Source organism: Eleutherodactylus coqui, chromosome 1 (assembly GCF_035609145.1).
Source record: "Eleutherodactylus coqui strain aEleCoq1 chromosome 1, aEleCoq1.hap1, whole genome shotgun sequence".
In the NCBI taxonomy this organism is placed as follows: Eukaryota; Metazoa; Chordata; class Amphibia; order Anura; family Eleutherodactylidae; genus Eleutherodactylus; species Eleutherodactylus coqui.
This window is the reverse complement of record NC_089837.1, coordinates 175,771,369-175,787,970: the sequence shown is the minus strand read 5'-3', so window position 1 is coordinate 175,787,970 and position 16,602 is coordinate 175,771,369. Positions and strand designations below refer to the sequence as shown.

At 42.9% G+C, this 16,602-nt stretch overlaps 1 protein-coding gene across 1 annotated transcript in view; it reads left to right on the top strand.

Annotated features, from left to right (window-relative positions):
* The first annotated feature begins 16,397 nt into the window (after window positions 1–16,397).
* COL21A1 (collagen type XXI alpha 1 chain) overlaps window positions 16,398–16,602 on the top strand; it is a 294,411-nt gene continuing 294,206 nt past the window's right edge. Inside the window, exon 1 of the mRNA XM_066603971.1 lies at window positions 16,398–16,513. The gene's annotated coding sequence lies outside the window, so the exon portion shown is untranslated. The remainder of the gene's footprint in view (window positions 16,514–16,602) is intronic.

Below are 16,602 nucleotides of genomic sequence, written 5' to 3'. Positions count from 1 at the left end.
TTCCATTCCCTCCTCGGCAGGCTGTCCACTATCAACGTGAGGGCAATGGGAGCGTGGTCAGATATTGTGATTTGGCCTATGTCGGTTGCTGTGACTGAATGTAGGTATTTGCCTGAGATCAGTAGGTAGTCAATTCTATGGTACGATTTGTGAATGTGTGAAAAATATGTGTACTCCCTGAGGTTGGGATTTTTCAGTCTCCAGGCGTCTCGTAAGTTTAGGTCCGCTAACAGACTCCTGAGCCTGTGGGTTTGGCTGCAGGGGGCCGACACGGCGTTCGAGGTTGTGTCAATTGAATGCTCTAAAGCTATATTAAAGTCACCGCCGACCACCTGCAGTCCCCCCGCAAACTCTCTAAATTTATTCAAGACCCGTGTGAGCCATTGGACCTGTTGTTTGTTTGGTGCATATAAATTAGCGAATGTGATCTCGCTATTGGCTATCGTGCCTTTTAAGAATAGGTATCTCCCTTTTGGGTCTTGTTCTGACCCCGTAAGGGTGAAGGGGACGTTTTTATTTATTGCTATGGTAACCCCTCTAGAGGCCGAGGAGTGTGTGCTGTGGTGCCAATGGTTGTATGTATGTGTTGGAAGTCTAGGGACGTGGTTGTGGCGGAAGTGAGTTTCTTGTAGAAACAGTACCTCTGGGGATTGTTTTTTCAGCAGGTTAAATGTCTGGGCTCTCTTCTGTGGGCTGTTCCAGCCTCTAATATTAAATGACGTAACTTTGATCTCTGCCATAGTCTATTTCCATGTATTTTATTTTAGGGCCCGTATCTGTTGCACCTCTAAACAGAACGTGGTGTGCACTCTTGCTGTTTGAACAGGGGGTAACAAAAAGCTCCACCTTATGTGTGGAGGTGAGGAATTTTATCGAACACGGGGTCAGGGGGGATCCATACCCATAGGGGCCTCGGGTCCGTTCCTCGGTCGGTCCTCGAGGTGGGGTTGTAACCCCTTGGTTTCTCCCCCTCCTCGTGAATTTGTGGGGGGGTTGGACGCGCACCTCTTCGGTTGGGTGCGACCCCTGGGAATTGTGTGAACAGTAAATCTCTAACTTGTGAAGCTATACAACATTGTTCAGCAAATATCGAGGCTATATAGAACAATACAACATTATATATCAACAAATAAATTTGCCGCTCGGTGCGCTCCAGCCGCAGCCCCCCGGACGGTATTGGGGGAGCCGCCGCTAGACCCCAGCGAGGGCATGGCTTTTGAGTCTAAGTCTTTGGTGGATTTTGGATCTGGATCTCTGCAGATTGTGTATGGATTGGAGATCAGGCCAGAGTAATTAATTGGGGAGCGGGGATGCTCAATAGTCTAGAGTCCCTGTTGTTGGCCTGTCTCCGCCGTCTTTTACCTGCGCAGATCCTTCCGTCTGACCGGCGTAGTATATCGCGGGATTCTCCCCCTCTCGGTCCCCTCCAACTCCTCCGTCTTCCGGGTCAGCGATGTTGTAGTTCTGGCTGTAGGTAGGAGAGGCGGAAAGAGAAAACATGGGGGGGGGGGGGGGGGAGGAGAACATGGTGATAAGAGTTTATCTCACCGGTCTTCTGGGGGGGTAAAATGGGGATGTTTCTGCGGATTGTCCAATGGTGAGACCTTGGGAGGGGCAGTTAGGCTTGTTTCTCCTCAGGTTTCGGTCTGTGTTCTCTTTTTTTGTCTTGGGGTCCTGGGGGGTTTGTTGATCGACCAGCTTTCGGGCCTCTTCAATTGTGATAGCGGCGTTTTGGGTTGGCAGGGTAACCAAGAAGGTATGTCGATAGGGGGCAATTCGAGTTTTTCCCACACTTTCTCGAGGTCCCTTGGTGTTCTTATGGTTATTTGTTGCCCGTCTTTAAAGGTTGCCAGGCCGAACGGGAATAGCCATTTCACCGGTAGCTTTCTGACTCGAAGCGCATCTGTCAAAGGTTTCAGGATTCGCCTTTTGGCCAATGTGCTAGGGGCGATGTCCTGAAATAGAAGGATTTTATTCCCTTCGTGTAGGATTTCACCTGATTCTCTGGCTTTCTGTAAAATTGCAGAAGTGTCGAGGTAATTTAGCAGGCCGCAGATAACATCTCTTGGGGGTTCTTGCGGTGTGGGTTTTGGTCTTAAGGCTCGGTGGATCCTTTCTACTACAATTTTATTTGCTTTATCTTCTCCGAGCAAAGACTGGAATATCTGTAATGCAGCTGAGTTTAATGCCTCCGTTGCTATTGTTTCTGGCATGCCCCTGAAGCGGATATTTTTCCTCCGGCTTCTATTTTCTTGATCTTCAATGAGGAGCATTGCCTGGTTTAACTGGTCTTGTTGCTCCGCTAGGGTGGATTGGAGAGCTAGGTTGTGCTGAATCAGGTCTTGCTGTGTATTTTCAAGGTCTTCAACCCTGTGGCCTATTTGTTTTACTTCGGTTTTTATGTCGGCTAATTCTTTCAGGACTGGGGAGATGGCTTCGGTGAGAATTGTTTTTAGGAAGGAGCGAGAAATTGGGTCTCTGTCGAGCTCTTCATTGCGTTCTGAGGCAGCTGAGACACTTTCTCCCTCTGAGTCGTCTGAGTGTGGGTCTGCGACGTGTTCGTGGTGCGGTCTCTGTTTTTGTGCCGCTGGCGAGCTGTGTTTCTTTTTTAGATACTTGTCCATTTCTGCTTGATTTTTATTGGTTTTGGGCTGTTCTGCGTGGTCTTTATTCTTGTCCCTCCCAATTTTCACCATTGTGAGAGGGGGTATATTTACGTTTTGCTAGGTTTTGCTGACTCAGGTTTGTACGTTCGAGCGGTGGTGTTCCGTATTTGCTGCTATTGTTCACACGTTCCTCAGGGGTCTGTTAGCGCATAGTGAGAAATTAAATGATCATTCTGGGCCCTGTCTGGGCGGGCCTGGCCAGAGTTATGGTTGTTAGGCTGTTCCGGCTTAATGTCTTTCTCTCCCCAGTGTTTGTCCCCTTTTCAGCTTTCTGATGCGCAGGGAGCTTGGAGTTCACGAGAGGGTCTCCTCTTGTTGGCCGAGAGGTAGGTGTTTGCTGTAGGGCACCCGGTTGTCTCTGTGAGCAGGGCGTGGGGTTCTAGAGTCGTTCAGGTGGCTTGCTGGGCCTTTGTGGCTAGTCTGTATTGTGGCTGGTTGGTAGTCACCTGCCAGTGCGGGTTTTGAGACCTCCCTGAGCTTGGGGGGTTGCCGGATGTGTGGCGGGCCGGCTAGCAGTGCCTGTCCCAATGTGCCTTGGGTGGCTTATTGAGCCTGTGTTGTTGCACTGTGTTGTGGCTGGGTGGCGGCCGCCTGCTAATGGGGGCTTTCAGTCCTTTTTTGATTCTATGGGGGGGGGGAGGAAAGCTGCTGGGTGGCCCCTGCTGCAGATGCAAGGGTCTTCTTTATTGCCTCCCGCTCCGCTTCTGCCGCTCGGATCGTCCGCGCACGCCGCCGGCACCCAGGGATCCGGTCCGGGGAGGCAGCCATGGCCACTTTTGATCCCTATGATCCTCTTTGCCTTAACAGCAACTGCCTGACACTGGTTGCTTCAGAGAGGTTTCTAGGTAAATAAAATCCCCAAGTCCTTTTCCATGTCAGTTTTGCCCAATGGTTTCCCATTTAGTGTGTAATGGGGACATGTATTTTCTCTGCCCATGTGCATAACCTTACATTTATCAGTGTTACCTCATTTGCCACTTTTCTGCCTAACCATCAACTTATTCAGATCCATTTGCAACTGTATACTGTCCTCGTGTGAGTTAATTACTTTACATAGTTTTCTTTTACCTGAAAATATTGATATTTTACTGTACAATCCTTGTACCAGGTCATTAATAAATATAGTAAAAAGAATAGGGCCCAGTATCGACCCCATTTGGTACCCAACTAGTAGCAGTGACCCAATCAGAGTATGTACCATTTATAACCACCCTCTGCTCTCTATCACTGAGCCAGTTACTTACCTACTTACTCACATTCTCGCCAAGGCCTAGCATTCTCAATTTATATATGAACTTTTTATATGGCACAGTATTAAAAGCTTTGAAAAAATCAAGATATACAAGTTCCAATGATTCTTCCCGTTCCAGTCTAGAACTTACCTCCTCATAAAAGCTGATCAGATTGGTTTGACAAGCATCACCCCTCTTAAACCCATGCTGATATGGAGTTATACAGCCATTTTCCTTGAGGTAGTCCCGGATTCCATCTCTTAGACAGCTCTCGGAGATTTTACCCACAATTGAAGTTAGATTAAACAGCTTATAGTTACCAGGTTTATTCTTTGAACCCTTTTTGAATATTGCCACATTTGCTATGCACCAATCCAGTGGAACAGACTCTGGCACTAGAGATTTTCAAATATAAGAAACAATGGTCTATCTATCACATTACTTAATTCCCTTAAAATCTGGGGATGTATGAAATTGGAATCAGGCGATTTGTCTATTTTAATTTTTTTTAAGGCAGCCCTGCACTTCCTCCTGGGTTTAACTGGTGACATTTAAGGGAGAGTTTGTTTTATAATCTGAATTTAACTTGACATTTCATTTTCCCATGTGAATACACTGGCAAAAAAACTATTTAAGAGTATTGCTTTCTCTTCATCACCCTCTACAATTTTTCCTACATTATGTCTTAATGGGCCAACACTTCCATTATTATTTTTTTTTACTATTTATATAGTTGAAGAACAATTTAGGGTTAGTTGTAAGGGCCTTTTACACGGGACAATTATCTCTCAAAATTCATTCAAATCAACGAAATTGAGAGATAATCGTCCCGTGTAAATGCAATAAAATTGTTTACTATTTGTTCACTTTTCGCTGACTTTCACTCAGCATAAAAAACACAGCCAGATTGTGGGATTCTTGCTATATGTAAATGCTCCCCACTCAGCATTTCACATAGGGAGAAGCCCACGATTCAGCTTTCCTAAAGTTTAGTAATTTTGTAGCTCCCCATTGTCACATCTAAATTTTAAGAGAAGCATGATGATGCAATAAATTCTCTAACATATCAAAATTGGTTAACAACTACAAATTGAAAACCATCTAAGTAGGGATAAACACAATTCCACATAGGTTTTCAGCATCTACCCATTTAAGAAACAACTACACTCCAAACGCCTGTGCTGACTAGCTAAATGAATGACCATGGTCAGGAGCGCTCCGTCTATGAAGCCAGTTGAGTACTCTGCCTCAGTTGGCGCCCCTTCCCAACTGCAAGGGGTGGCAATTTACAGAACAGCTACTGCCTGCAAATTACTGGTGGGCAGCTTAACAGGGGTCAGTATAGCTATTACAGCAGGGGAAATTATGGTTATTTATTATAAAGGGGATACTATGGGATACTATTACTCCAGGGGATAGTATGGCTAAGTATTACTACAGGGCACAGTATGGCTATTACTGGAGGGAGACAAATGTCCTAAATTCTTTCTGTAGTCTAATTAGGGTGGTGCGGTGCAGCTGTTCTTTGTGCACTACTTGTTACTGAGTTAGTGCACCTTAGTGGGAAACACTACAGTCCTTTACCTTTTTACTCTAACTACTACAACAAAGTGCTGTAAGCAACTTCCTTATATAACATGCTCTTAGTTATGTAACACAGGTCAATAGTGAAAATTTTTCCGACTTTAACCCCTTCATGACATGGCCTATTTTGGCGTTGAGGACCAAGCGATTTTTTGGTATTTTTCCATCTCCATTTTTCAAAAGCCATAACTTTTTTATTTTTCCGTGGACGCGGCCGTATAAGGGCTTGTTTTTTGCGTGGCGAACTGTAGTTTTTATCGATGCCAATTTTGGGTACATAGACTATATTGTAAATTTTTTTTTTTTTTTTTAATGATAGCAGAGAGAGAAAACGCATCAATTCTGCCATAGATTTTTTTATTTTTTTTTTACACCGTTAATCATGCAGCATAAATGAGACTTTCCATTTTTTCTGCAGACCGGTACGGTTACAACGATACCAAAATTCTAACATTTTTTTTAGGTTTTCCCACTTTTCTGCAATAAAAACCCTTTTTTTTGGAAATCTTTTTTCTATTCTAAATTGCTGCATTCAAAGTCACGTAACTTTTTTATTTTTTGATGTACAGAGCTCTATGAGGGCTTATTTTTTGCGAGACGAGCTTTAGATTTTATTGGTACCATTTTGGCGTACATATGGCTTTTTTGATCACTTTTATTGCGTTTTTAGTGAAGCAAAATGCTAAAAATGAGCATTTTGCCTCAGTTTTTTAGCTTTTTTTTTAGCGTCTTTTTCGGTGCACAGTCAAAAGCATGTGCAACTTATTGTACGCATCGTTACGGACGCGACAATACCAAATATGTGGGGTTTTATTTTTTTTTTACCATTTTTTATGCTAATCTGAGAAAAAGCATAAAAAATGGTTTTTTTACTCTTTTTTTTTACATTTTTTTTAATTCATTTTTTAAATCTTTCTTTTTTTTACACTGTTTGTGTCCCTCTGAGGGACTTTAATCACTGCCCTGATGATCGCTGTCATAAGGCATGGCAGAGCTACTGCTCTCCCATGCCTTATCGCTCATACAGCGATCTCAGGCATAGGCAATACAGGACGCCAGTGTGAACTCTTCCCCTGCCGCGATCTACTTAGATCGCGGCAGGGAAGGGGTTAAAAGTGGCGGGCGCATCTCCGATGTCCCCCCGCTGCTGCAGCGAGACGCCGGCTGTGACTGACAGCCGGCTCCCGCTGCGGGATAGCGCTGGATCATATGTGATCCCGCACTATCTCCAGGACGTAAGTTTACGCCCTGTTGCGGGAAGTACCCCGCTCCCAGGACGTAAACTTACTCCCTGCAGCGGGAATGGGTTAAAATAGGTATTGCTTAATCATTTCATCATGGAAGAAACAAAAATGAAATTGAAAACTCTGAGTTCTTGGCTCTGAGATGCAGCCCATTTAAGTTGGACTCATGAAGAAATGTGTAAAGGGGATGCACCAGGGTAGAGAAGCTTTTCAGGACCTCAGAAGACAATTTCCACAGCTCAGTTTTGCTAAAGTTAAAGAAGGCATCTTCATTGGCCCACAGATTCGTCAACTTCTTAAAGATAAAAACTTTGAGCAAGTTCTTCAGGATCACGAGAAAGCAGCATGGGAGGCATTTAAAGATGTTGTGCATGGCTTCCTGAGAAATCAAAGAGTTGACAACTATGTTGCAACATGTGACTTAAAATCCTACATTCTCACCTGGACTTCTTCCCTGACAACTGCGGTGCCGTGAATGACAAATACGAAGAGCGATTCCATCAGGATATATCGAAAATGGAACAAAGATATCAGGGAAAATGGAACGCTTCATAGAATCATAGACTGGTAGAGTTGGAAGGGACCTCCGGGGTCATCTGGACCAACCCCCTGCTCAGTGCAGGATTCACTAAATCATCCCAGACAGATGTCTGACCAGCTTTTGTTTGAACACTTCCATTGAAGGAAAACTCACCACCTCCCGTGGTAACCTGTTCCAGTCATTGATCACCCTCACTGTCAGAAAGTTTTTTTCTAATATCTAATTTGTGCCTCCCTGCTTGTGGACTACTATTGGACAGTGACAAGAGATTCCCCAGAAAAGGAGTACAAGTGACTAGCAAAGAGAATCCATTCACGTGATTAAACCCTTTTATTTAAAGTTAGGGCGCCCACCCACTGGCGTTTGCGTTTTCCGCGGGAAAAAACGCAGCGTTTTCGCCGCGTTTCCTGCGATTTTTCCGCGCGTTTTTCGCGGCGTTTTCGCGGCTTTTCCGTTAATTTCCATTGACATTCATGGGTGCATTAGGAGAAAAATAAGGACACATATGCAACTGACAGTTCCTATGTTAAAAACGCAAACGCAACGCAAAAAAACGCCAGTGGACAGGAACACATGTTATCTCTATGCCTGTGCAGGAAAAACGCAAAACGCAGGTAAAAAAACACCAGTGGGTGGGCGCCCTTAGTGTATCTATAAAACCAGAGTTAGACCTACTAAACAAAATATAATGTCACATTTATTTTCCTCGACCCAAAATTAGGGAAGTTTAGTTATTTTGTAAAAAGGAAAAACCTTTAAAGCGTATTTTAGTATTTTGATTTGATTTAAAAACCAGAGCTGATAAATAAAATCTAATGTCATATTCGTGTTTCTTGACCCCAAATTAGGGTAGTATAACTATTTTAAGAAAGGGAAAAGTTTCAAAGTGCATTTTTGTTGTCCAATGTAATTATTTAGCCTACTTTCACACTGTATTTGCATTGTACATTTGCCATATATTTGCAATCAAAATGATTTAACACCAATTGTAAGTTAGGTTTATTTCCCAAATGTACAACTTTCAGCTGTTTGCAAAAAAACAAAACAAGCAAGAACAAAGTAAATAGTGCAACACAACTGATATAACAAGTTGTTTTTCACAATTCAACACAATATTAGAAATATCGGCACAAATACAAATTTTCGGAAATATTCAAGGCTATATAAAATGTGTTTGAGAGAATCCCTTCAGGTAGAAAAAAAGAAACATCAGCATAATAGGGCACCCTACAGATGCCTGGGAATCCTTGTTGTCCCATCTCTTATTTAACTAGCCTCCTTCCTGGCTAATTCCAAGTCGGATATAGGCGCCAAGTGGCTTAAAAAATTGTAAACAAAATAAAAACAAGTAGAAAAAACTTATGAGAATTTTATGATCACAGGGGGAGCGGAAAATCCACTCCCCCTCTGTAGTGTGGGACAAGTAGATACTGTTAAATTACAGCATAAATCTCCATAGTAGAAAAGAAGGGAGAAGAAGAGGGGGGGGGGGGGGGGAAAGGAGAGCAGATAAGAGAAAAGAAAGAGAAGGGGGGAAAGAATGGGGAGTAGGGAAGATGGGGGGGGGAGGTACATCCGCCCGGCGGCAGCCATCCAGGTAGGGACACCATCAAAAATAGTGTTCTATACCAGTTATATTTAGGCTGGTACAACGCCATTGGTTAACCGTGGATTAAATTTAGCAGACGAACGAAAGTCAATCAAGACCACGCACGTGGCGTAGTGAATAGAGAATTTAGAATCATCTCTAGCCCTTAATTCTTCCATGTACATGATGTCATCCATAGCTTTTACCAACATTAAGCGTGTAGGAGTCACTGTGGTGTTTCACAGCCGTGGTAACACCTGTCTCACAGCTTGGAGGAAAAATCTGAGGATACCTTTCTTAACCGAGGCTATAGGGTGTGGTATGATGGAGAGGAGAGCATTCTCTGGTGAGAAAGAGATATCACCCATAGAGAGTGCGTTATATAGGGTGTTTATCTCGTTCCACAAGGGGGAGACCAAGGTGCAGGACCACCAGATGTGTATCATCGATCCCGTGCTATTCAGGCATCTCCAACACATGCTGCTAACATTAGGGTATATCTTGACCAGACGTTCCGGGGTGCGATACCACCTGGATAAGATTTTGTAGTTCAATTCTTAATACCTGCCAGAGACAGACATCTTGTGGGTCATGATTAGAGCTTTAGCCCAGTCGCAGTCTTCAAGTTGTTGGCTCAGCTCTCTCTCCCAGCTTTCTTTAAAACTCACCCCTCTGTCTCGTGTGTTCCTGGCCGCCAGTAAGCTATAGACCATGGAGATCTTCCCTTTCCGCTCAAGAGGCCCAGTGCACATCTCCTCAAAGGGAGTAGTCTGACACAGTACCTTTGAGGCCTGGCCCTGCGCACGGATAAAGTGGCTTAACTGTAAATTTTGGAACCACGCAACGGTCAACGGCTCCCCCTCGCATAACAATGTTTCCAGTGATTTGATTCCACTCGTTGTCTTTACATCCTGAATTATAGGGACAGGGATCCCCAATCTACTCAGCAGGGGTAGGTCTCGTGCTCCCAACGGAAATTCCGGGTTACCCACAAGGGGTGTTCAGGGGTTGGGCATTGATATCAAGCCTGTTCTTGCTGCCAAGCTATCCCACTGTTTTAGAATGGACCCCAGGAATGGGAAAACCTCAATTCCCCGACGTCCGAGGCCTCCAAAACAAACCTTGTGCTTTGAATGGGGCTGAGTCTTGCTCAAGTTCTACCCATCGTTTAGAGGATCTCCTGAGCATTAGGTCAAGTACGCATTTGCTAACTGCAGCTTTATGGTACCCCGTGAGATCTGGTAGCCCGACTCCCCCCATTACCTTTTTTTGCATCAAGATTTTATAGCTTAGCCTGGGCCTAGAAAATGACACTTTTAATGACTACAGCACAGAATTATTCCACCCCTGAATAGAATCCCTCATAAAAACACATCTGATGATATTACCAAACAAAGGCTTCATTAGCTGCATCAAGTGTACTTGAGATAAAACACATCAAACATGTGGACTGGCTACAGCTTTATTGACTGTGACATTTGATTGCAGCTTAGAAATATGGCAAGACAAAAAAAAGTGTTCCAAAAGAAGAAGAGATCATTGCTTTGCACAAACAAGGATACAAAAAGATAGCAAAAGCACCAAATGTTCCTAGAGATACAGTTGGAAGCACAGTTTGCAAGTTCAAAATTAAAGGAATATGTGGCTGTACTACCTGGAAATGACAGCAAGGCAAAGCTATTACAGTAAAACTGCAGTGTTTAGAGGGCAAGATGGATTCAAGTAAATATCAGGAACTTCTAGGAGAACTTACAACTGTATAAAGCAGCCAGATATGCAGGATAACATAGCATCCAAGTCTAGTGCAGTGAAGGTGTCTAGGGCAGTGAATAGTGGTGATCTAGGATAATGAATAGGTCAATGTCAATATTCCTGATGGTCTAGGGTGTGGAGTAGTTAATGTCATGATTCCTTGTGGTCTTGGGCAGTGAAGGGGTTAATATCAGCATTCCTACTGGCCTTGAAGAATGGAGGGCTTAATTCTGTAGTGTCTTTCATGTTAGCCTTGTGCCTTTGTATTGTATGCAACTTCTGTGTGCATGAAGAGTATGTGTTGCACCTCTGCAGGAATGAAAGAGTTAATGTCTGCAAATGAGCTGTATCTGTATAGTGATGTATGCTTTTGAGTTGTGAGTCTGTGGTCACATAACCATGTTATATATTAGTGTTTGCTGAGTGTGAGTGGAAGAAAGCCTTTGCAAAGAGTCTAGTCAGGCAGTCTTTTCTAGTCTGCAAGGAGAGTCTGTCTGGAGTTCTGCAAAGGAGGGCATTAGTGAACCTACCACACTTTAGGAAAAAAACGTGCCTTGCCTGACTGAGGCCCAGAAACGGAGAAGGCCGACAGGATGGCCTTATGGCTATTTCAGGACTACTACTCTCAGGAGGTCACAGCCTAAAGTGTGAGAGAGAGAAGGAGGAAATCCCCACACAGCATCAGGAGACGCTTCAACGAGTGAGTGTGCATAGGTTGAGAGTCTGGAGGTAAAAGAATTGAATTCATTCCAGGAGCGGAGCTGCACAGATAACTAGGACTGTGGGCCTGGTATTCATCCTGTGTTCTGCCGCCCTGTTTCACTACCCGTTTTACTTGCATCCATGCTATATATTGGCATATGTACCACTGAACTGTTATTGTTGGAGTTTACAAGTAAAGCAACATTGCCAACCATTCCCAGCATTGTTTTCAACTGTACTCTGTGTGTGTGGACTATCATTTCACCATACAGTTTCACCGCAGAGGGAAAAAATGGTGGCCTCACCCATGACACAAGGTTTAAGAGCTAATCTATTCTGTGGGTTACCCTCCAAGTTCCACCTTTCTCAAGCCACCCCCCTCGGGCGCCTTGAACACGTCTCTGGCTACCTTCTGGGTAGGAGACAGTAGTGCCACCGTGACAAGGCCTGCAGCTCATCCCCACTGGGTCCTAAAGCTAGGGCCTACTCCTCGGACACTGCAATGCAAGGAACCCCAGTGGTTTAGGACAGTTAAACAGATACATTTTAGATTCCTGGTGGAGGGCAGTAGAATGTTCAATCGGCATACCTGGACTTTATTGGTTACTCACCTCTCTAGGCTGTCCTGAATGTTACAGGAGGATGAACACCGATGGCACATCTTTCTGTTTCCTCCCTGTATTGATCATAGAGGTGAATGAACGGAGGAGATAGAGAGGACTGTGCAGCTGTAACTCTGCAGTTTCACATTTTTCTCTATGAGCGAGTAGAGTGATTCAGAAACATTTTGCCTGATTATTAAGGGTTTTGCTTAGTCTTATACTACTGTTCTTTCTAAGGACCACATGATAAGAAGTGCACAAGCATGTTACAGATGGATGTCTTTATTAGTCCTGAAATAAAAGATAAAGGTTCACAAACATATATATGTTGGACTAAAGTGGATAAAAATGCATGATTTCAACCAAACTGATCATTTGTGGTTGGAGAAACAATCTTATGAAAAATCTCTCTTTAAAAGAACATCACAGAAAGTTTCCTTGTCCATTGCCTGGTGTTCCTGAACATGTATGGTCCTTTTGAATGACTGTATTTGCTGCATTTCAGCCACCAACCTACTTCTGTCTAATATGGCCACCTTAATTTTTATGGGTAAAGCCAGTGGTAGATCTTTTTCCTTATATCTTAGAACAGTAAATATGCTACAATGTCAAAATTCAGCCCCATAGTGTGGATTTTGAGGAACACTGCTAAAAGTGTGTATGGGGGGAGGGGTGGTGGAGTGTTGTGAAGGTTGTGTTTATTTACTTAAACACAAGAGCAGGGTTGGATTAAGGATGGTGGGGACTTGGACCTGTGGGACCAAGACACCTCCTGAGCCTACAGTATATTGGAATCACATATAGGAGATGTGGCTGCACATGCACTAAACTCCATGGGAGTTATGAACACAGCCAAGTCAACGACTCAATTGGACGTCAGCAAGGAAATCCACATGCATATATGGCTACATTTCTATCTTTTCCCAGCTGAATAGGATTGCCCAACAACCAGGAAGGAATCCCTGTTTTCCTTAGAGGTGATCTATGGGTATACACTGTCCCAGGGGTAGGATTCAGCCAGTTCGCATTGGTTTGGCAGAACTAATTATTTAACTCACAGCTAGTTTGCTGAACTGCTTCTTCTGTGACCCATGTTATGCTGCACCTGGCTATGTCAGGAAATTGACCACTTAGGTGTAAAAGCACTCACCTAGCCAATATTGCAATCATGAGGCCAGTATCCATATTTAACTTGTTCTAGCTAATCGGCATATAGTAGTATGATGCACAGTTGTTTCTTTGGTGACAGACAGCTTCTGGAGTAGCTCTGAAGCCAAAGGTATATTCTCACTATGCCTCTCTTGGCTGTCTAAACTGCCCACAAACTTCATGGGGTATGTATGTGTAAGGCCATATTCAGACAGCCATCAGTTGTGCCTGAAAAACTCCGGTGCAACTTGCATCAGACAGCACATAGACAATTATCTGTGTACTGTATGATATTTAGAGACTGTGCATATTACATGTGCTATTCTTATCAGTTCACATGAACATTTGGCCATGTAGCCTCATAGATTATTATGTGGCCAAGTGCTGACCATGGAATACATGGACAACACATGGCCTCAATATACAGCTGTTCGAATAGGCCATTAGGGTACATCCTCTTGGGATATATTGACAGCATCTGAAATACCATTGTAGATTTTGCCACGATTCTGCTGCGAAATCTGTATGTCTAACATTCAATTTTACAGCTGATTTTGGTGCTGATTCTCCACAGGTTTTACCGCTTCATTTGTAGAGGTGAAATTGTAGTGACCTGGACTGGTACTACAGAATAGAAGTACTTTACCTGCAAGTTAAGAGTAACTGTTCTAACTACCAGTTCATTTAGCAAAGAGTAGTTATGCTGGACTTAATTTAATAAAAAGAGGGAGCCAGGATAGGGAACTAAAGAGTTAAGGTTGTTTAGGCAGTTCACGGTCATAAATCACATAACTGCTGAGCTGTGACAAGCCCGGGAGTGAGGAAAAAAAGGAGGGGGTTTCCAGCTCATTTCATGTTGCGCAGTTAGAAATTATAACGGCCTTGGGAGACCGAAGTCAAGGGGGAGTATAGAATGAGTCATGAGGAGTGCAGCTAGAGAGAGATTGAGAGTGAGAAGAAAGAGGGGAGAATGGCCACTGTCCTGTTGTAATTAGACGCGCGTTATGTAAACTTGCAAAAAATCCTGTGTGCAGCAGCTAATAAATCACCCCAATGCTGAGAGAAACAGTTTTTTCAAACCTGATGTCCGTTCAAGCCAGCTCTGCTTTCTACCAGACAGCAACACAGACACAAGCTTCAGGCGAGCAGTAGAGAATTGTCATCAGTACTATAGAAATATTAGCTAGGGTTTCAAGTTGGCAAAACTGTTAGTGGGGTTGATACAGGGTTTTTAGATTTCGTCAGTCTTTATAGCTCCCCCTTAGCTCAGATGCTGCCTCCGCATAGCTTGTTTATCCATGTATAAAGTGTTAAACTGTGTATATGCAATTTGTATATGCAATTTTTGGTGTTTAATATTATTGCTGACAGCCATGTGCTTGAAAGTAAATGGTGTGCCTGTAGTTTACTTATAAACGTTTTAGTCTTATTTCGATACCAAAAGCTGTTTATCCAGGAACAGACATCACGTTTCTTCATGATTGTATACCTTCAATGGTGCACAAGATTAAAAAGAGCGGGCTACACTCACCGCCACCGTGACATGGCTCCCCAGCCACATTTTAGAAACCGCTCAGAGAATGCAAACCTCTTCCTACTTGTACCTCGTTACAAAATCTGCAATGAAAATCGAAAGAATTAATTGATATGCTGAGAATTTAAAATCTACACCACAGGTCAATGTATGCTGTAGATTTTTCCCATAGTGTAGATGAGATTTCTTTAAATTACATCCACAATCTAGATACTGTAAAATGCTGCAGATTTTTCACAGCAATTCTGCTGCAGAAAATCCCCAGCAATTTCATTGTGTGTAAACATATGTATGAACGTATTTTTTTTATCTGTGAATTTCTGCCTAAGGGTTTCATGCTCATTCAGACGAGTGTATGCATGATTGCGCACGTTTCAGCACAACGTATTTATGCTATGAATGATGTAGATATGCATGCAGATTAGCACATTATAATATGCTTTTTGTGCACGTAGGGTACGTTTGTTTTGTGAACGGGACATTATTATGCCACAATTTAAAAGGCTATTTAGCCTAATGAGGTCCAGATGTGTTCTTTGTTTCATAGAATTGTGCGGCATATTGCACATTTGCATGCGCATTGAGTGCACACTTGATTTCTATGGGGGACTTTGGTGCGCAAATGCACAGAAAGATGGAGCAGGTTCTATTTTTTTGCGCATAAGAGAAATGCGCATGCATAAAAGGTAATGTGAATGTTAATGAGCCCATTAATATCTGTATATTGCACAATCAATTTATTTGTGCACAAAAACGCGAGCAAGTACACCTTTGTAAAGGAGCCCTCAGTCAGAATCAACAAAAATGGCATCCAAATAGAGATATGGGTGGAAGCATACGCTTTTATGTGGCAAACGAAAATCTCTTTGGGCTCTTTCTTCTGGGTGCTGTTTTTGGCAATTCTGACTAAGCCCTAAAATGTAAACCCACAGCAGAAACAAAAACGCTGTGTAATAAGAGCCCAAGACTGGCTCCATATAGACGTAAGTGCAATTGCACATGCCTTAGTGCAACATTTGTGTTGTGAACGAGGCTTTGTTGCATGCATATAAGTGTATTTTTAATTGTAATTTCTACCTGCAGGGCATGTTCATTTCCATGCGTCACACAAACGCACTGATTGAAATGGCTGATTAATTTCAGATGTGTTCTTTTTTCAGTGCAATTCCAGTTTCACGCATCTTCTTGCATGTTGCATATGCATTTGCGCATCCCCCATTGACTTCTATGGAGATCTCTGGTGCCCAAATATGCAGGAAAATAAAGCATATTCTATCTTTTTTTGCATGGCTGAAATGTACACGTAAATACGAACATGTAAACTAACCTATTGAAATCAATGGGTTCTATTCACTGCGTATGCAAAGATGTCCATGTGAGGCCAGCCTACATTAGGGTAGATTCATAATACTTTTTCAAATGTATCTAGGTTATGCTAAAAGGGGACATAACTATATGTCAGTGATATGCTGTTTTTGGAAGATCTGGATTTTCTTCTTTAGGAACAGAAATACAAAATCTATAGAATTACAAAGCACATTTAGTGCTCTATTGCATAAGTGATGCATCTCTAAAACTAAAGCTGTGTCTCTACTTGTAAAGGACGGATGCTAAAATGATCACAAATAGGTTGAGAACGCTTTGTTTTAGGAATCTCAAAGAAATGATGGAGGAGAAAGCCTGATTTAAAATACCAGCAGATGGTGCACATGAGTCACGTGGACGGTGCATTTATAATTATATATATATGAAAATCCAGAAGTGGAGGAAGAGAGCGGCTCTGAAGAGCAAGCTGAAGGAAAACTAGGAAAGACAAGCTCATGAAATTAGTGAGGTATAAAGCGTCTTCACTTTCTAGGAAAACAACTGACCGGCACTGACTAAAAGAGGAAGCAAGCTGCATTTTTCTCAAAAATCAAGTAAGTAGATATAATTATTAGCTAAGGAAGCTTTTAATAAAAGCAATATGAATCACAGGTAATGTAGTAAATGGAAACAGGAAATATTC